Genomic DNA, 21,861 nt, shown 5'->3' with positions numbered 1-21,861 from the left:
TTATGATTTAGTAAAATTAATTCTTATGCTGGTTTAATACTTGTCTATAATATTAATTAATTCTCATAACTTTCGAAAAAAAAAAAGTTTCTCTAGAAAGTTCCGTATTTCCCCTGGAAGTTGAAGCTTTTAAGAGGACGCAACAATGGCCGATGAGGACTATGATAGGGATGATCGGAGGGTAATTTGTATTATCATTTATTTTTTTGTATTATATTATTGATTTTATTTTAGCTGATTTATTTGTTCATGTATTAGGATTTACATTTCTGTTATGATCCAACTAATTAAACTTAGAAATTAAACTAATCAAATGGAACTCAACAATTTTTTGGGAATTTTCTCGGGTTTATATTAAGCAAAAGCTGAATTCTATTACAAAATAGAAAACTACTGATACAAAATGGAAGTAACTGGAATAAGGAATCTTCATAGATGAGATGAACTTGTAATCTGTAATAGAAGAAGAAGAGCTTAGAGAGAATTGAGGAAGGTGGGAAAAATATCAAATTGATCATGCCCTTCTTGCTCTTTCCGGGATTTAGTTATAGCCTATAGGATGCTCACTTGCAATCACAACACTTAAGCTTTCATTAACTAAAATAAAATCTCGTGCGTTCATTTGTTATAATTCTATTTGTCGTTTCTTTAATCTTTCACTTTGCTCATTTATTCAGGTCATTACAAAAAATTCATTATGAAAAAAAAATCATCTTTTTGGGTCGAAAGACTTGGGATTTTTGTAGGAGAACTTTTTTTATTAAAAAAGATTGATATCCGTTTGTTGATTTCAGCAAAAAGAATAAAGTTGAGGGTTGGGGCTAATTGAATTTTTGTCGACCTCTCCGTGTGAAATAATGAAAGAATGTAACTATACAGTTCAGGGTGGATCAGAGTGGATTTCTGATGCCTTTAGCTGTCTGATTCTGATCGAAGCGATTTTCCATTTGTTAAGTTTGGATTAGTCCTGTGTGACCAGTATTTATAAACTTTCAAATCTCGTAGAAACCATATGTTTCCGGTACAACATGGATGTTTGGTAGGTGCAGTCATGAGTTTGAAGCTGGAGAAATTAAGTGAAGGACGACCTTTAGGATAAGGTTGAGAGGTGCTCTGTAGTGGTCCTAGTACAGAGGATGCAATTGCTGAATTTCTTGCTACATACCTACTTTTTTGTGGATTATTGTGTCTGTTAGCAAAGTTGGGGCATTGTTGTATTGTTTAAATGTTCCTGAATTGGTGAACTGGCTGCAGAGAGATAACATTCACTAGTGGGGATGGGGATGGTGACGGAGGGATAGCAGTGTGGACAGTTTGGGCTGTTTTTTTTTTGGATGTTGTAGGAGCTTTTCTCCACTGCTTGAAATATGATTAGCTAATCACATGATGGAATATGCTTAACTTCAAGAAGTCCAATGGATATGAGTTGAGTTTCTAGGGAGGGAGGTGGTTAAGTGTCAGATTAAGATGAATTCAAGTGGCGCAATTAGCTAAAGGAGTTTAAGTTGAAGTTTACTTGCTAGAGATTCTCGAACACTCTGCTATCTGAAGTGCATCTGCTTGACTGCTTGTAGGCGTGAAGAACTATTTAATCAATTGACTTACCCGCTATGAATTCACAAACTAGTTGTGAAGAACTATTTTGTGTGCTCCCTGAAGTGATTATTGCTAGTCTTGGCTTTCACATCTTTGTGTGTGATACAGACTGTGATAACTACTGTAATCAAGAAATTACTGTATCGAGTGTTATTGTTTTATCTTCATTGTTATATCTGTATATGTTACTCGAAACCTCCAAAACTGTTGTTGTACCTGTGTTGGATCCTTAAAAAATGCTTAACTTTTGAAGTATTCATACACACTATACGGTATTTTTGAAGAGCTTAGGTTTACATTACTTTTTTGTAGTTACAAATCAAGACTTATTTTTTTGGTGTCTTCTCCTTTCATAATTTAAATAACTATAATGCAAGTGCCTTCCCCTTTTTCCGATCACATGTCAAAGGTAGAAAATTGCTTAGTTGCTGCACTATGTTGTGTGTTCTCTTCACAATTGACATATGAGCCCGTTTGGATGAGCTTAAAAAAAGTAACTTTTATGTATGAAGTGCTTTTAGAACTTTGAAGTGCTGAAAGTTATTTTTATAAATAAGCAGTTGGGTGTTTGGATAAAAGTGCTTAAATGAGGAAAATGATGTGAATTTTAGGGTTAAAAGAATAAATATGGTAGTTTGGGAATTTAGTTAAAATAAAAGGGATATAAAAGTAATTTCCATGGTCAAAGAAAATGACTTTTAAGCACTTAGAAAAAAAAGTTAGGAATCCTAACTTTTCATTTTTGACTGACTTTAAGAACTTTATGGCTTAAAGTTAGCATTAGGCAAACACGTCCAAAAGCTAAAAAGGGGCTTTAAGTTGGTTTTGACCAACTTAAAGCCCATCCAAACGGGCTAATATAGTTTGTTATAATGAAAAAACTAACTTCACTTATCTTTATCCTCTCATCTTGGGCGTAGGTTACGCTAGCGTGCACGACCGAATTTATCCATGGCTGGAGGAACGGGTAGGGAACGTTGAAGCCTAGAAAGAATCCTATAATCACTTTTGGATGTCTAGAGAGCTCTCGAGTTCAAGAAAAAAATCTACTGGAGAGGTGAAGGAACAATTAAATGGCTGCAAAACTACTCAGATGTCAAAAGGGAATGCTGAAGATGACAGAGCTATTGGAGTCACCATGGGTTGGATTATTCACAGGGAAAAGCAGTGGTATGGCTCTAAATTAGATTAAGCCTGAATTGATAGAGGGTAATATGTATAGTGGTTATGCTGATAAATCGAAGATTGATTTATTTATATATATTTCAGTGACGAGCCTTTTGACCGTTCATTTATAAAAAATTAAAAGGTTGGGTCATGTCAAGTCAGGCGAAGAGTCTTTTATTTGAGTGGGAGTTTTTTAAAGTTTTAGAACACTTTTATATCAAAATAGAAACTTGCTAGTGAAAGTTGATTGCTTTTATGGTTAGAAACTATAAGTCGATGACTTTATGTGAAATTAACCTGAATTTAGACACAATATCATGTTTGGAGCCGTCTTAGTAATTTTGAGAAAAGTCACATTTATTGATTTGGTATAATATATTGAATGTGATTTTTTTTACTCAAGAGATATCACATCGTACGTGTTGACAAATTTGGAAGATAAGCCTTTATAAAGGGTAGTAAATAAAGAAGAATCAAAGAAGTAATTGACAAAGTTTATAAAGGTGACTTAAATTTAAAATTGTAAATGAATTGATACCATTCAACATTCAAAGAAATGATACAATCTTGGAGCTAGAATTCAAAGAAATAATTAAAATACAATCTTGGAGCTAGGTGGACGAAGTCGCAACATCCTTTTCTCCGTTGCAGTTTTTGTTTTCTTTCTCTTTTCTCTTACAACCAACATTCATTTTGTTTGTTTTGATACTTGAATCTTCTTTTGCCGAATGATTCATATTTGGATCTTCTTTAGTTGGATGATTCCATTTAATATCAGCTTCAAATGGTGAGAGCCTGTTAGTACACTGGAATGCAAGGAAGCTTGATGAGATAATCAAAATAAGTTCAACAATTCTTTTATTTTGTCAGATATCTTAGAACCAAAAGTTAATTAGAATGGGCAAACTACTACTGAGCAATACCAGAAACTTGTTGGAAATACTTGGTAATTCTTGGAAATCAGATGTCAAGGACTAAAGGGTTAATTTTTAGGAATTTGCTATAAAACCCAATGTGTGGCTATATTTGGTAATTCTTTTAAACCATCATTATAAAGGATAATTAGAAGGTTAAAGTTAGCTAAGCCAATTATTTTTTTCATATATATGAATTACAAATTAAAAAAGGGAAGTTTTGTTTTCCAATCATCGTTATGCTTTGCTGATATGAAACTTTAGTTAGATCTAACATGTATTCATACAAAATTGTGAACAAAGACATAAAACATGAATATATACTTTTAGTTGTCAAATCAAAATCTAAAATTGAATTTAGAAAAAATCAATTTTTACTACATAGAGAAGAGACAAACATTTGTTAACCATATATGTTTTTTGTCCTCTGTGTGTTAGATGTGAACACTTGCAATGAATTATTGTATTTGAATGGGAGTGTTTATACATATTAATACACAACAACAATAGCAGCATACGAGTAGTCCTCACTGAGGAAAGTCTAACGATTTATGCAGATTTAGAACCAAAACGCCTTGGGTTACTTTATTTTTGGCGTAAACAGGATATGGTAGGGGATACGGTGGACAAAGTTGACTTCATAGGTAACTTGTAAAGTTTTTGGTTGAGTAGTCCTCACTGAAGAAAGTGCAAACACCATGTGTGGATTGTAAAATGATCCTCATCATCTTTTGTTGATGAGTTTTTTTGTGAATACAAAGTTATTTTTACTCAAAATAAAATGAGACAAACATTTGTTAATTCATATGTCTTGTGTACCCTTTGTGTTAGAACTTAGATCTGAACACTTGCAATGAATTATTGTATTTGAATGAGAGTGTTTATACACATATTAATACACAACAACAATAGAAACATACCCAGTGTAATTCCATAAGTAGGGTTTGAAAAGTGTAAAGATATATGCGGATTTTCCTCTTTCTAAGATAGAGAGGTTATTTTTGGTAGGCCCTCGGCTCAAAAGAGAAGTTCTCAAAACAGGGTTTCGAAAAGGAGAAATATATAGGAAAAAATCAAGCATTTGTTAATAATCTTCCAAAATTTATTAGAAATGGTCTACAAATTTAGAACCAAGACACTTGCTGAATTGAACCATCAATAAATTAGATGAAATAAGGGCAAAAAATGGGGAAACAAAACAAGGTTTTGATTGAATCGAACTCACCATTATTCGATCGGAGCCTTCCAGTGTAAGAGAATATACAACAAAATTGGATTGAATAAAACGAAGAAGCAAATCAGTACTGTTTCAACCGCGTTTATATGTTTCCTCTTGGTTGTTGATCTATTCTATTAAAAACTCGAATTGAGTGAAGTAGCAAAATAGCATTGCCTATCACCTATATTGGTTTAAATGTCTCCTCTTGGCCGCTTAGATATTTTCCTGAAAGCTTGAAGTTAAAATGAAGAAGTAAATCAATCAAGTGTCTCGCGTTTTATATGTGCACTCTTGGTTGCTGAGTTGTTTCTTGAAAACTAATTGGAAAATTTATTTAAAATAGGCATAATACATAAGCATGCCCTTTAACTCTGACCTTGATAGATATACACCATCTTACTTTGGTTGTGCATAAGTGGACACTTAAACTTATATAAAATTGAACAAATAGACATATTCATCCTACGTGGCACCTTACGTCACAATTTCGTATTTTCTGTGGCGTCCTCCTTGTATTATTACACGTAGGATACATGTATCTACTTGTTCAATTTTATACAAGTTTTAGTGGCTAGTTGTGCACATCCAAAGTTAGATGGCATAGATATCAATTGAGGCCAAGTTAATAGGTATACTTATGTATTTTGCCTATTTTAAATAGGTTCCCAATTAGTTTTCAAGAAACAACTCAACAACCAAGAGTGTATATATAAAACGCGAGACACGTGACTGATTTACTTCTTCACTTTAACTTCAAGCTTTCAGGAAAATATCTAAGCGGCCAAGAGGAGACATTTGAACCAATATAGGTGATAGGCGAAGCTATTGTGCTGCTTCACTCAATTCAAGTTTTTAGTACAATAGATCAACAACCAAGGGGAAACATATAAACACGATTGAAACAATACTGATTTGGTTCTTCGTCTTATTCAATCCAATTTTGCTTTTTATTCTCTTACACTGAAAGGCTCTGATTGAATGATGGGGAGTTTGATTCAATCAAAGCCTTATTTTGTTTCCCCGTTTTTTGCCCTTGTTTCATCTAATTTATTGATAGTTTAATTTAGCAAGTGTCCTGGTTCTAAATTTGTAGACCATTTCTAATAAATTTTGGAAGATTATTAACAAATGCTTGATCTTTTCCTATATATTTCTCCTTTTTCGAAACCCTGTTTCGAGAACTTCTCTTTTGAGTTGAGGGTCTACCAAAATAACATCTCTATCCGTGAAAGTAGGAGTAAACTCCGAATACATCTTTTCGCTTTTCAAATCCTACTTATGGAATTACACCGGGAATGTTTCTATTGTTGGTGTGTATTAATATGTATAAACGCTCTCATTCAAATACAATAATTCTTTGCATGTGTTCAGATCTAAGTTTTAACACAAAGGGTACAAAAGACATATATGAATTAACAATTCTTTGATTCTTTTTTTTTTAAGTGAAGGTAACTTTGTATTGACAAAAAACTTATCGACAAAAGGTGATGAAGATCATTTTACAATCCACACATGGTGTGTGCACTTTCCTCAGTGAGAACTATTCAACAAAAAACTTTACTTGTTACCTATGAAGTCCACTGTATCACCAACCATGTTCTGTTTACACTAAAAATAAAGTAAACCAAGGCATTTGTTTCTAATCTTCTGGCTGTTGGTCCCCTTGCCTTGAAAATATGTTTAGTTTCTCTCCTTCCACAATGTCCACCAGACACAAGCTGGGATGGATCTTCACTGGCTCCTCTGCTGTCAATACCTTTCCAGCAGTTGGATAGATCCATTAGTAGATTTAGGCATTACCCAATTGACTCCTAGGATACAGAGGAACATGTTCCACAGATTTGTAGCTGCTTTGCAATGAAAAATAGATGGTTATTCACCTCTGCTTCTTGATTGCACATATAACACCTTCAGCAAATCTGTAAACCTTTTCCATGTAACACTTCATGTGTTAGGCATGCTTGTCTTGCCACCAACCAATTAAAGAAAGCTACTTTTAATTGGGTTTTAACCTTCCAGACTAGCTTCCAGGGCAATCCTTCCGTGTTGACTTGACTATTATTCCTCCACCAGTAGAAAGACTTCACTTTGAAGGCCCCTTTGTTGTGTAGTGACCAGATAGGCCTGTCTGCATCAGTGACTATACCTGGGAAAATATTCAAAACCTAGAGAAATCTGGCAATCTCTGTCACTTCTCAATCGTTCAGTGCTCTTCTAAAGATCAGATTCCAACCCTGGGGACTCCACACCTGAGAGACTAAGGCATTCCTTTGTGAGCTCAGAGTGTAAAGATGAGGAACAAACTTCTCAAGTTATCTTCCCCCATCCAATGCTCACTCCAGAAGTCAACTTTCACTTCATTTCCCACTTGGAATGAAATGTTGTTGTAAAACTGATACCACAACCTTCTGATGGTCTTCCAGACACTGCATCCAAAGGTGCCCATGACCTCCCCAGTGGTCCACTGGCTTTGCAAACCATATTTATCTTCTATAAATCTTCTCCACAAAGCCATATCTTCTGTGCAAAACCTCCAAAGCCACTTTCGAAGTAAGCATTCTTTTTGTATGCTGAGATTTTTAATGCCCAAGCCCCCTTGATTTCTATTTAGTGCCAATGAGTCCCACTTGACCAGATTATAACCTCTTTTCTCCTTATTTCCTTGCCATAGAAAGGACCTCCTTAATCTGTTAATCTTCTTCTCAATGTTTTTGGATATTGGAAACAAACTCATCATGTACGTAGGAAGAGCATCCATCACAGATTTGATAAGGGTCAACCTATCCCCTAGTGATAGGTATCGACTCTTCCACCTTGCTAGTTTCTTATCACACTTTTTCAGTGATAGGTTTGTCTCCTTTATAATGATAGTTTAACAAAAAATAGCCGCACATTGGGTTTTAAAGCAAATTCCTAAAAATTATATATGTATGTGTTAAGTTAAAACTACAGAAGATATTAAAATTAAATAGAAACTCAATCTTAAATTGAATTGAGAAACTTTCACTTTTTTCTGCGTGATGATGGCTGAAGAACTCATGGGAAAATGGATTCAATTAAATGATGAAATAAAAAAAAAAAAATCTGTCTTAAACATATATCTCCTCTTGACTGTTGAACTACTCCTTTGAACAATAACATAATCAAGAGTTCTAGTAAAGAAATTCAAAAAATAGTTGAAGACAAATTTACAAGCTTGAACTGGTTACTTAGAAAATGTGGTAAGTTAAGCGTTGCAACAACCAAGGAGTTGAAAAATTAAACTTTTATGTAAGAAAAGTTTCTTTTACGTTGTTGGTATATATTTGTAATATTTAATTTGTTACAAAGACGAGTTTGATGAAAGTTAACAACTTTGTAAATAATGTCAATGTTTGTATACTGGTGTTATGATATTCTGCTGAATGTTTTAGTAGAACTATATCTATTGTAGTTTCACAAGGGTGAGAAGTGGGTAGAATGTGTGTAGATCTTACTTTTATCTTAGTGGTGTAGAGATATTAATTTAGATAGAAACCTCGGCTCAAAAGAGAAGATATTCGAAGCAGGATTGCAGACAACAAAATATATACCAATGTAGAAAGCAAATGAAGCTGCAAATAGTAGAACATCTTCAAGTATAAGAAACTATGTAATTAATAAATGCTACTACTAATAAGGCTGCTAGCTAGCCCTCTCCTCTTTCATCTAAAAGGTGACGATACTAACTATCAACTAACTTTCTATCCTAATATTCCACTTCTTCACGTTCCTATCTAGGGTCATGTGCTCGAGATGAGCAGTTTCACTTGAGTAAATGTCAGAATTGTAGATGTATGTAAAACTTGATTATTTATTATTTCATCAACTATAAAGAAATTCAAATGTCGGTGATGTTTAAAGCAATTTGTTTTTTTCTTTCCCTTCAGTTTGAAGATTATTATAATTCAAGTTTGAACTTGAAAGTAACTCTTTCCATCTCATAATATTTATTGTATTTTTCATTTGCACACTCCTTAATAAAAACATTAATTATGATATGTGTTTTGACTATTTTATTCTTAATTATTTCTGAAGATATAATCTCTTTTCTTTTAATATTTGCTCTCTGTATGTGTCATAATTAAGATGTTAGCAATCTTCCAGAATAATTACTATTAAGGGGGAAATATAACAACATACCTAGAGCAGTCCCACACGGTGGGGTTTGGGAAAGGTAGAGTGTACGTAGACCTTGCCTCTACCTCAGGGGCTTTACCTCAGAGGTGACGTAGAGAGGCTGTTTCTGATAGATTCCCGGCTCAAGGCAAAATAATCTAGGAAAATACATAAAGGAAAGTACAATAGACAATAGATAATAACATATGATTTCTCTTGCACTGCCTTTTCTAATGAGTTTCGAAGCTAAAAATCCTCTATTTATTAGCCCATAAGCTGACATGGGTAGATCCATTCCTTTTGACTAAGCATATGAATCATGAATTGCCCTAATAAGACAATTCAATCAATCTTTTGTTTTGCAAGAACTGTTCAAGGTCCAAACGATTTTTTTCCTTCATACTTCATATAAATCAATCTAAAACCCCAAAATAGGAACTGAATAGTGCACCAACAAAATAATACTACAAAACGGCTACACGAAATAATAATAGTCACATAAATCGAAGAACAGAGTAGTCCTACAACTACTAGTAAGGGCAACAAGACAAATCACTCTTACCTACTAATCTTCTACACTAATTCATGTCCACACCCTCTTATCTATAAGGTGATGTCCTCAGTAAGCTGCAACCGCGCCATATCTTGTTTAACACCTCTCCCAGTAGTGCTTTGGTTTATCTCTACCTCTCTAGAATCCCATCCATAACCAACCTCTCACATTTTGCAATTGGCCGTGCATCTCCTTATCACATGCCTCAACCATTTCAACCTCGCTTTCAGCATCTTGTGTTCCACCGAAGTCACCCCCAGCTTGTCCGCATATCCTCATTTTTTAATTCTATCTCTCATAGTATACTCACACATCCATCATAACATCTTCATCTCCGTCACTCATATTTTGATTGTGAGAGTTCTTGACTGGCATACACTCTGTGTCATACAACATAGCTTGGCTAACTACCACATTGTAGAACTTGCCTTTGAGTCTAGGTGGCACCTTCTTGTCGCACAAGACTCCTAATACTAGCCTCCGTTTCCACCTTGCACCAATATTGTGAGTGACCTCCTCGTCAATCTCTCCATTTCCCTAGATAAAACCGTCTCGTCTTTTCTGTAGATTTTTTTTATTGGCATTCACTCTAATTACCTAAAAACAAGGCTTCCATCCCGATCTTAAAATGTGCGTCGCTAGAGGACGAAGATTTTTCATAGCAAAAGAGAGGAAGCACGATGTCGTCGTTGTGTTGGTTCATTGGAAATCAAATGTCAAGGACTATAGGGTTAATTTTTAGGAATTTGCAATAAAACCCAATGTGTGGCTATATTTGGTAATTCTTTTAAACCATCATTATAAGGATAATTAGAAGGTTAAAGTTAGCTAAGCCAATTATTTTTTTCATATATATGAATTACAAATTAAAAAAAGGAAGTTTTGCTTTCCAATCATCGTTATGCTTTGCTGATATCAAACTTTAGTTAGATCTAACATGTATTCATACAAAATTGTGAACAAAGACATAAAACATGAATATATACTTTAAGTTGTCAAATCAAAATCTAAAATTGAATTTAGAAAAAATCAATTTTTACTACATAGAGAAGAGACAAACATTTGTTAACCATATATGTTTTTTGTCCCCTGTGTGTTAGATGTGAACACTTGCAATGAATTATTGTATTTGAATGGGAGTGTTGATACATATTAATACACAACAACAATAGCAGCATACGAGTAGTCCTCACTGAGGAAAGTCTAATGATTTATGCAGATTTAGAACCAAAACGCCTTGGGTTACTTTATTTTTGGCATAAACAGGATATGGTAGGGGATACGGTGGACAAAGTTGACTTCTTAGGTTACTTGTAAAGTTTTTGGTTGAGTAGTCCTCACTGAAGAAAGTGCAAACACCATGTGTGGATTGTAAAATGATCCTCATCATCTTTTGTTGATGAGTTTTTTTGTGAATACAAAGTTACTTTTACTCAAAATAAAATGAGACAAACATTTGTTAATTCATATGTCTTGTGTACCCTTTGTGTTAGAACTTAGATCTGAACACTTGCAATGAATTATTGTATTTGAATGAGAGTGTTTATACATATTAATACACAACAACAATAGAAACATATTCAGTGTAATTCCATAAGTAGGGTTTGAAAAGCGTAAAGATATATGCGGATTTTCCTCCTACTTTCTAAGATAGAGAGGTTATTTTTGGTAGGCCCTCGGCTCAAAAGAGAAGTTCTCAAAACAGGGTTTCGAAAAGGAGAAATATATAGGAAAAAATCAAGCATTTGTTAATAATCTTCCAAAATTTATTAGAAATGGTCTACAAATTTAGAACCAAGACACTTGCTGAATTGAACCATCAATAAATTAGATGAAATAAGGGCAAAAAATGGGGAAACAAAACAAGGTTTTGATTGAATCGAACTCACCATTATTCGATCGGAGCCTTCCAGTGTAAGAGAATATACAACAAAATTGGATTGAATAAAACGAAGAAGCAAATCAGTACTGTTTCAACCGCGTTTATATGTTTCCTCTTGGTTGTTGATCTATTCTATTAAAAACTCGAATTGAGTGAAGTAGCAAAATAGCATTGCCTATCACCTATATTGGTTTAAATGTCTCCTCTTGGCCGCTTAGATATTTTCCTGAAAGCTTGAAGTTAAAATGAAGAAGTAAATCAATCAAGTGTCTCGCGTTTTATATGTGCACTTTTGGTTGCTGAGTTGTTTCTTGAAAACTAATTGGAAAATTTATTTAAAATAGGCATAATACATAAGCATGCCCTTTAACTCTGACCTTGATAGATATACACCATCTTACTTTGGTTGTGCATAAGTGGACACTTAAACTTGTATAAAATTGAACAAATAGACATATTCATCCTACGTGGCACCTTACGTCACAATTTCGTATTTTCTGTGGCGTCCTCCTTGTATTATTACACGTAGGATACATGTATCTACTTGTTCAATTTTATACAAGTTTTAGTGGCTAGTTGTGCACATCCAAAGTTAGATGGCATAGATATCAATTGAGGCCAAGTTAATAGGTATACTTATGTATTTTGCCTATTTTAAATAGGTTCCCAATTAGTTTTCAAGAAACAACTCAACAACCAAGAGTGTATATATAAAACGCGAGACACGTGACTGATTTACTTCTTCACTTTAACTTCAAGCTTTCAGGAAAATATCTAAGCGGCCAAGAGGAGACATTTGAACCAATATAGGTGATAGGCGAAGCTATTGTGCTGCTTCACTCAATTCAAGCTTTTAGTACAATAGATCAACAACCAAGGGGAAACATATAAACACGATTGAAACAATACTGATTTGGTTCGTCGTCTTATTCAATCCAATTTTGCCTTTTATTCTCTTACACTGAAAGGCTCTGATTGAATGATGGGGAGTTTGATTCAATCAAAGCCTTATTTTGTTTCCCCATTTTTTGCCCTTGTTTCATCTAATTTATTGATAGTTTAATTTAGCAAGTGTCCTGGTTCTAAATTTGTAGACCATTTCTAATAAATTTTGGAAGATTATTAACAAATGCTTGATCTTTTCCTATATATTTCTCCTTTTTCGAAACCCTGTTTCGAGAACTTCTCTTTTGAGTTGAGGGTCTACCAAAATAACATCTCTATCCGTGAAAGTAGGAGTAAACTCCGAATACATCTTTTCGCTTTTCAAACCCTACTTATGGAATTACACCGGGAATGTTTCTATTGTTGGTGTGTATTAATATGTATAAACGCTCTCATTCAAATACAATAATTCTTTGCATGTGTTCAGATCTAAGTTTTAACACAAAGGGTACAAAAGACATATATGAATTAACAATTCTTTGATTCTTTTTTTTTTAAGTGAAGGTAACTTTGTATTGACAAAAAACTTATCGACAAAAGGTGATGAAGATCATTTTACAATCCACACATGGTGTGTGCACTTTCCTCAGTGAGAACTATTCAACAAAAAACTTTACTTGTTACCTATGAAGTCCACTGTATCACCAACCATGTTCTGTTTACACTAAAAATAAAGTAAACCAAGGCATTTGTTTCTAATCTTCTGGCTGTTGGTCCCCTTGCCTTGAAAATATGTTTAGTTTCTCTCCTTCCATAATGTCCACCAGACACAAGCTGGGATGGATCTTCACTGGCTCCTCTGCTGTCAATACCTTTCCAGCAGTTAGATAGATCCATAGTAGATTTAGGTATTACCCAAGCGACTCCTAGGATACAGAGGAACATGTTCCACAGATTTGTAGCTGCTTTGCAATGAAAAATAGATGGTTATTCACCTCTGCTTCTTGATTGCACATATAACACTTTGACCAAATCTGTAAACCTCTTCCTTGTAACACTTTATGCGTTAGGCATGCTTGTCTTACCACCAACCATTTAAAGCAAGCTACTTTTAATGGGCTTTTAACTTTCCAGATTAGCTTCCAGGGCCATACTTCTGTGTTGACTTGAGTACTGTTCCTCCACCAGTAGAAAGACTTCACTGTGAAGGCCCCTTTGTTGTGTAGTGACAAGATAGGCCTGTCTGCATCAGTGTCAATACCTGGGAAACTATTCAAAACCTGGAGAAATCTGGCAATCTCTGTCACTTCCCAATCGTTCAGTGCTCTTCTAAAGATCAGATTCCAACCCTGGGGACTCCACACCTGAGAGACTGAGGCATTCATTTGTGAGCTCAGAGTGTAAAGATAAGGGAACAGATTTCTCAAGTTATCTTCCCCCATCCAATGCTCACTCCAGAAGTCAACTTTCACTCCATTACCCACTTGGAATGAAATGTTGTTGTAAAACTGATACCACAACCTTCTGATGGTCTTCCAGACTCTGCATCCAAAGGTGCCCATGATCTCCCCAGTGGTCCACTGGCTTTGCAAACCATATTTATCTTCTATAAATCTTCTCCACAAAGCCATATCATCTGTGCAAAACCTCCAAAGCCACTTTTGAAGTAAGCATTCTTTTTGTATGCTGAGATTTTTAATGCCCAAGCCCCCTTGATTTCTATTTAGTGTCAATGAGTCCCACTTGACCAGATTATAACCTCTTTTCTCCTTATTTCCTTGCCATAGGATGGACCTCCTTAATCTGTTAATCTTCTTCTCAATGTTTTGGGGTACTGGAAACAAACTCATCATCTACGTAGGAAGAGCATCCATCACAGATTTGATTAGGGTCAACCTACCCCCTAGTGATAGGTATCGACTCTTCCAGCTTGCTAGTTTCTTATCACACTTTTTCAGTGATAGGTTTGTCTCCTTCTTTAAAATGATTGTTTAAAAAAAATAGCCGCACATTGGGTTTTATAGCAAATTCCTAAAAATTATATATGTATGTGTTAAGTTAAACTTGCAGAAGATATTAAAACTAAATAGATGCTCAATCTTAAATTGAATTGAGAAACTTTTCACTTTTTTCTGCATGATGATGGCCGAAGAACTCATGGGGAAATGGATTCAATTAAATGATGAAATAAAAAAAAAATCTCTGTCTTAAACATATGTCTCCTCTTGACTGTTGAACTACTCCTTTGAACAATAACATAATCAAGAGTTCTAGTAAAGATATTCAAAAAATAGTTGAAGACAAATTTACAAGCTTGAACTGGTTACTTAGAAAATGTGGTAAGTTAAGTGTTGCAACAACCAACGAGTTGAAAAATTAAACTTAAATGTAAGAAAAGTTTCTTTTACGTTGTTGGTATATATTTGTAATATTTAATTTGTTACAAAGACGAGTTTGATGAAAGTTAACAACTTTGTAAATAATGTCTATGTTTGTATACTGGTGTTATGATATTCTGCTGAAGGTTTTAGTAGAACTATATCTATTGTAGTTTCACATGGGTCAGAAGTGGGTAGAATGTGTGTAGATCTTACTTTTATCTTGGCGGTGTAGAGATGTTATTTTAGATAGAAAACTTGGCTCAAAAGAGAAGATATTCGAAGCATGATTGCAGAAAAAATTGTGACAACAAAATATATACCAATATAGAAAGCAAATGAAGCTACAAATAGCAAAACACCTTTAAGAATAAGAAACTATGTAATTAATAAATACTACTTCTAATAAGGCTGCGAGGAGATGGGGCTAGGTCCTCTCCTCTTTCATCTTTAAGGCGACGATACTAGCTATTAACTAACTTTTTATCCTAATATTCCACTTCTTCACCTTCCTATCTAAGGTCATGTGCTCAAGATGAGAAGTTTCACTTGAGTAAATGTCATAATTGTAGGTGTATGTCAAACTTGATTATTTAATATTTTATCAACTATAAAGAAATTCAATTGTCGTTGATGTTTGAAGCAATTTGTTTTTTTCTTTCCCTTCAGTTCTAAGTTATCATAATTCAAGTTGAAACTTGAAAGTAACTCTTTCTGTCTCATAATATTTATTGTATTTTTCATTTGCACACTCCTTAATGAAAACATTAATTAAGATAGGTGTTTGACTATTTTATTTTTAATTATTTCGTAAGATATAATCTCTTTTCATTGAATATTTGCTCTCTGTATGTGTCATAATTAAGGTGTTAGTAATCTTTCAGAACAATTACTATTAAGGGGGAATATAACAACATACCCAGAGTAGTCCCACGCGGTGGGATTTGGGGAAGGTAGAGTGTACGCAGACCTTACCTCTACCTCCGTGGCTTTACCTCAAGGTGAGGTAGAGAGACTGTTTCTGATAGACCCCCGGCTCAAGGCAAAGCAACCTAGGAAAATACATAAGGAAAGCACTTCTTTGGTTTATCTCTACTTTTCTTGAATTACATCTATTATCAACCTCCCACACTCCGCAATGGGGCCGTGTATCCTTATCACATACCTGAACCATTTTAACCTTGATTTCCGCATCCTGTCTTCCACTGAAGTCACCCTCAACTTGTCTTGGATATCCTCATTTTTAATTCTATCTCTCCTAGTATACTCACACATCCATCATAACATCATCATCTCTGTCACTTTCATATTTTGATTGTGAGAGTTCTTGACTGGCAAACACTGTGTGTGATACAACATAGCTTGGCTAACTAACACATTGTAGAACTTGCCTTTGAGTCTAGGTGGCACCTTCTTGTCGCACAAGACTCTAGATGCCAACCTCCATTTCCACCTTGCATCAATATGGTGAGTGACATACTCGTAAATCTCTCCATTTCCCTAGATAATCGACCCAAAATAGTCTACCTCTTTTTTGGATGACTTATGTACCAATTCTCACTTCCACATCAGTCTCATGCTGGTCCTGCTTGTTAGAATAGAAATAGGTATATACAATACTACTTTGAATAGGAATAGTAATAGGAATAGAAATAGTAAATAGTATCCTACTTGGTAAAGATTTGTATTGTAGTGTCTATAAATAGGGTCTCTGTGTAATAATGTAGATACACAATTCAATTATACTCTTCTCCATTATTTCTCACATGATATCAGAGCCTCTACGTCTTGGTCGAGAATCAAAGAGCTTTCGCTGTCGGCGGGCGCCTATTACCCATATATACCGCCCGTCTAGCCAATGGTTGTATTAACCAAAGTAGGGCCTATGATATATGTATGAATCTCATATTCAAGGGAAGAAAACTGAGTCAGACAGGTCACTGTGCATCGATTTCTGGTGACTTTCTAGGGCTGTTTTGTGTCAACCCCATATCCGTCAGTGTTTGTGTAGCACTGTGCCATCTTTCATGTGACTATTTTCTTAGATCTAATTTGTTTAGCATCGTCCCAATTTTTTGGTGACTACTTTCTCATATCCGATTTGCGTAGCATAGTGCATCTCTCTGCACTACTTCTCATATTTAATTTGTGTAGTACTGTTAATTTCTCCGAACCACTTTCTCATATGTGAGTTGTATAGAACCGTGTGTCTTTTTGGTGACTTCTCAGATTTGATTTAGGTAGTTCCATGCGTCTTTTTGGAGACTCAAATTTGATTTGCGTAGGGTTGTGTCATCATTCAATCTTATCCATATAATTCACTTTTTCAGCAGGGTTGTGCCGTCAATCCGACCCTATCCATATAATTCTCTTTCTCGGTAGGGTCGTTCCATCCTTCTGACACTATCTATATAATTTTATTTTTCAGATTGTGACCACTATCAGCCATCAAATCTAATAATCCGGCTCCGAAGTATTTTTCAGTGTTTTCTTTCTGTTTCTAGTTACTTTTGCCAAAAAAAAAAAGAATAGAGGATATACTCAGATATTTGGGCTAGATTAGAGTGATGTTTTCTCTCTTGTGGCTAAAATAGCATATGTCCCTTTTTCTATCTATGGTTGTCGTTCTCCATTCACCTTTTGATTAGTTGAACATTAAGAATGTTTTTCTCCATGATGATCTCGAGGAAGAAGTCTATATAGAGCAACCACCTGATTTTGTTGCTCAGGGAGAGTCTGGTTGCCTTGTATGTTGATTGTGTAAGTCATTCTATGGTTTGAAACAATCTTCTCAAGCTTGATTTGGAAGTTCTACACTACAATTCAAGAATTTATCACTCTGCGTTTTATCGACATTATGCATCAAATTCAGTATTTCATGAGAAGACCGAGCACATTGAGATTGACTATCAATTTTGTGAAGTCGAGTGATTAACTTGCAAATATCTCACAGACCCCCCCCCCCCCCCCAATCGGTCCTCACATTAATTACAGTTGTAACAAGTTAGGTACATATGACTTGTATGCACTAGCTTGAAGGAGAGTGTTAGAATATGAATTGGTATATATACAATCCTACTTAGAATAACCATAGTAATATGAATAGAAATAGTAAATAGTATCCGACTTGGTAAAGGATTGTATTGTAGCTTCTATAATAAGGTCTTTGTGTAATAATGTAGATACACAATTCAATAATATTCTTCTCCAATATTTCTCACACTGCTCAACCTGAATCCCTTAGATTCCAGGGTCTGTTACCAAACCTCTAGCTTAGCGTTAACTTTGTTGCGAGTCTCATCAATCAAAACTACGTCATCCGCAAATAACATACATCATGGCACCTCACTTTGAATATGTCACATCAATACATCACTAAGACAAATGAAAATGGGCTAAGGACAACATTGTCTTGAACTTCTAAATAACAATTTTTTTATAAGAACAAATATTGAGACGGAGAGAGTATGTCAACTGACTGAATTTGAAAATAACTTACTAAATCAATCAAAACCAACCAAGTAGTTTATGAAGGATTTATATTATTTTTCTTTTCTTCTCCTTAAAGGAAATAACATTTTTAATATTTAAATTAAAATGAAAAACAAATATTCATAAGGTAGTAAATAACCGTACCTTCTTCAGACTTCACATGTAAAATTTCACTGGATAAATTGTTATTGTTGTTGTATTGAAAATTAGTAAAAATTATTTTAATGAAATCATCTTCCTTTTTTTTTTCTTATTTCAAGAAAGTCACTTCCTGAAGCTGAAATTCCTTATTTCTATTCAACAACCTAGGTATAGTTTCTTGATGTTGGTTAAGAGATTGTTGAAATTTTTCCTTGAAGTTTCTGTGGATGGTCCAATTTATATGAAGATTAAATACATCACGAGGAGGTCCACATCATTCCTTCATTCAAGAAACCTACTACTTCAACCGTCAAAGTAAGATACCTATATCACTTCAAAAGTCACTCTTTCGAAACTAGTATAAATTTGACCAACAAAAAATGATTGTGCATTTTATTTAACACATGGACTTTTCCTCTTTCCCCTCCCTTTCCACATGAATTTATTGACTACTGTCTCTTAAAATTAAACAGACCCACTCCGACCCCAACCTAAAACCTGAGCAAAACCTTCTTAACTCTCTGTGAAAATAACACTTGCTTTAACAACATCGATTTAGTTTTCTAGAGCTAAAAACAACCAAATATATCCTTAAAATATGCTAAATTAGACAAATATCCTTTAAGGGCATATTAGTGAAGATATTTTTTTAATATTAGGAAGTTTGGTATTTCCCCTTTAAAGCTGCTGCTATTTTTATTTTTTGCCTGGTTTATGCGTAATACAATTTTGTCCTTGATTATATTGCCTATTTCTTTCCTTGTTTTCGTTTTTGGCTATAATACCCACTGTATCCCACGAGTAGGGTTTGAGGAGGGTAAAGTGTATGCATATTTTACAGGCCTCGTAAAGATAGGGAGATTATTTCCAATAGACGCTTAGCTTAAATAAAGCCTGCCAAACTACTAGTAGTTGTTGTTCTGAATTAGTTTTTGGGTTATTTGTTTTTATGATTATTATGTGTAGAGTTTAGTATTGAGGTTTATCTGTTCACGTAATAGGGTTTACATTTCATTATGAAAAAAGTCATCTTTTTGGTCGAGAGACTTGGGACTCTTGTAGAGGGCGGGGGGGAGGGGGGGAGCATAAGTTGACATAAATGGTTGAGAACTTCCGCTCTTGTTTTTACTTTGAGCCTTTTATTTTTTTCTTTCTGAGTTGGAGATACTTATGCTGCATGCAAACAGTCTTAGTGAATGACCTTTAGGATTAGGTTGAGAGGTGCTCTGTATTGGTCCTAGCACAGAGGATGCAATTGCTGATTGTTTACTTTTAGGATTTATCTGTTCGTGTATCAGGTTTTACATTTAATCAGGAAAAATGTCATCTTTTTGATCGAGAGATTCGGGTCTCATGTAGGAGGCATTTTCCTGTTAAAAAACAAATCAAAAGACTGGTATCCCTTTATTGGTTTCAGCAAAAAGAACAGAAAAAAGAATGTGGGAATAGAATTTGAGAGATTGGCATACATCCCTAATTGATTTGTCGACCTATTCGTGTAAAAGAATGAAAGAATGCTATAGCTATACAGTTCCAGGGTGGATCAAAGTGGATATCAGATGCCTTAAGTTGTCTGAGTCTGAATGAATCCATTTCCCATTCTTCAAGTTGGATTTGTCCTCTGACTAGTATTGGTGAACTTTCAAACCTTGTAAAAGCCATCTGCTGCCGGTGCAACATGTAAGTTTGATTGGTGCAGTCGTGAGTTTGAAGCTGGACAAAGTGGATTTCTCAACCAAAAAAAAATTAATATTACCTAAATTCCATAGTGATTCTTTCCAATTACATTATATCCCTACTCTTTTAAAAACTAGCCGAAATCCCTTCTTTTTGGTGGAATCCGGATACATAACGTAAAGTGATGTATCCGACCGATTCATCAAGTAAAGTGACGTATCCGACTGATACATCGCGTAAAGTGATGTATATGACATCCTGATACATCACGTAAAGTGATGTATCCGATCGATATATCTCGTATAGTGATGTATCAGAGAATAGGAAGAGTAGGGATTTTTGTAATTTTTTCAAATGGTAGGGAATTTTAGAGAATATGGTAAAATAAGTTGTGTATTTAAGTATTTGGGCCTTTATGAATTAGCAAAATTCATATAAACAGTTGAGAACTGCCACTTTTTTTTCCTGAACCTTTTATTTCTCCTTCTTAATGGGAAATGCCGATGCTGCATGTGAACAGTGTTAGTGAAGTGCTATGTAGTGGTCCTACCTCAGAGGTTGCAATTACTGAATTTCCTGCTAAACACCTGCTTTTTATGGATAATCCTTTTCTCTTAGCAAATTTGGAGCATTGTTGTAAGTGCTTACATATTCCTGCTTTGGCAACCAAATAATGTTACCAGTGGGGATGGGGATGGAGGGGGCAGCAGTGCTGGTAATTTGTGCCGTGGGGCTTTTGATTAATAGCTGTTTGCATGATGGAATATGCCAAAATTCAACAAGTCCAGTAACTTCTTGGCCGTGATTTTTTTTTTTTTTTTGGGGGGGAGGGGGGATTAAGTGTTAAATTAAAGATGAAGTCATGGGATGCAATTATCTAAATTAAGGAGTTACAATTGAAGTTTGCTTGCAAGAGTTTCTCAAACCTTCTTGCATGCATATGCCTCAAAAGATGCATCTCATGGAACCATGAAGTCACTAATTTTGGGGGTTCTGGTAGCTAGTGTTGGTGGCGTGGTACGTACCTTATGCATAAGCATTGTTTCGACCTTGTAACTTATACAAAAAGTTCTTATCTTTTATGGTTGAGCATTATTTTACTGGTTTGTTTTTGTCGTCCATTGCTTAGTTAGTTGTTATGAAGATGAATTATGTTGGACAGTTGAAAAGGTCATTTGGTCTCTTTTATATATATTAGGCATTTAACTGTGTAATGATGCATATACGAGGATGAGTCCATAGAGCCAGAGCCTGATTTAAGATAATTTCTTTTCAAACTCTTCAGTATTTGATGTAATTTATATTGCATAACCATATTGATTATGAAACATTATTGGATTTCGTTGTCAGGAAGGAGCAGAGGTAGAAGAAGAAAATGGCAATCTTGAGGACGTACCAGACCCCATATTGGGTGAAGGTGAGGAAGGACCAGAGGAAGAGCCTGTGAAGTGACCTCGGGAAACATCTAAGTGTATGGAAAAATATGAACCTGCAAGAATCCTGGGTACTTGAACACTCCAGATTAGATTCTGGCCTTATTCTTCCCCCATTTTAGCCTTTTTTGTATGGCTCGTATTTTGAACATTGAGAAGTTGAGGTTTTCATAACATGGTGAGTTCTTATTGTGCTCATGCAGCATGAATGCTCCTGTGATGGTTGAGTTGGAGGGTGAAACTGATCCTCTTGAGACGAGACTGTCCTTTTTTTACTTGCACTCAGTGACTGTCCTTCGCAATTTGCTGGTACTACTTGCCTGATGGAAGGCAAGTCGACTTCTTTTATGTTCATGAGTTCATCTTCAAAATTGTTCTCTTCCCTGA

The 21,861-nt window shown here is 34.9% G+C and overlaps 1 long non-coding RNA gene across 2 annotated transcripts; it reads left to right on the top strand.

Moving 5' to 3' along the window:
- Positions 1-10: 10 nt before the first annotated feature.
- Positions 11-21,804, top strand: LOC129871246 (uncharacterized). Of its 2 annotated transcripts, XR_008762216.1 has the most exons (5): positions 11-181; positions 2,517-2,766; positions 18,583-18,679; positions 21,392-21,545; positions 21,678-21,804. It is a non-coding gene; the product is annotated as an uncharacterized LOC129871246 (long non-coding RNA). The 2 variants fall into 2 exon arrangements; XR_008762215.1 differs by lacking the exon at positions 18,583-18,679 and having other exon boundaries at positions 14-181.
- Positions 21,805-21,861: the final 57 nt, after the last annotated feature.

The sequence above is a fragment of the Solanum dulcamara genome, chromosome 10, assembly GCF_947179165.1.
Source record: "Solanum dulcamara chromosome 10, daSolDulc1.2, whole genome shotgun sequence".
NCBI lineage: Eukaryota > Viridiplantae > Streptophyta > Magnoliopsida > Solanales > Solanaceae > Solanum > Solanum dulcamara.
This window is presented reverse-complemented; position numbering and strand designations above follow the sequence as displayed.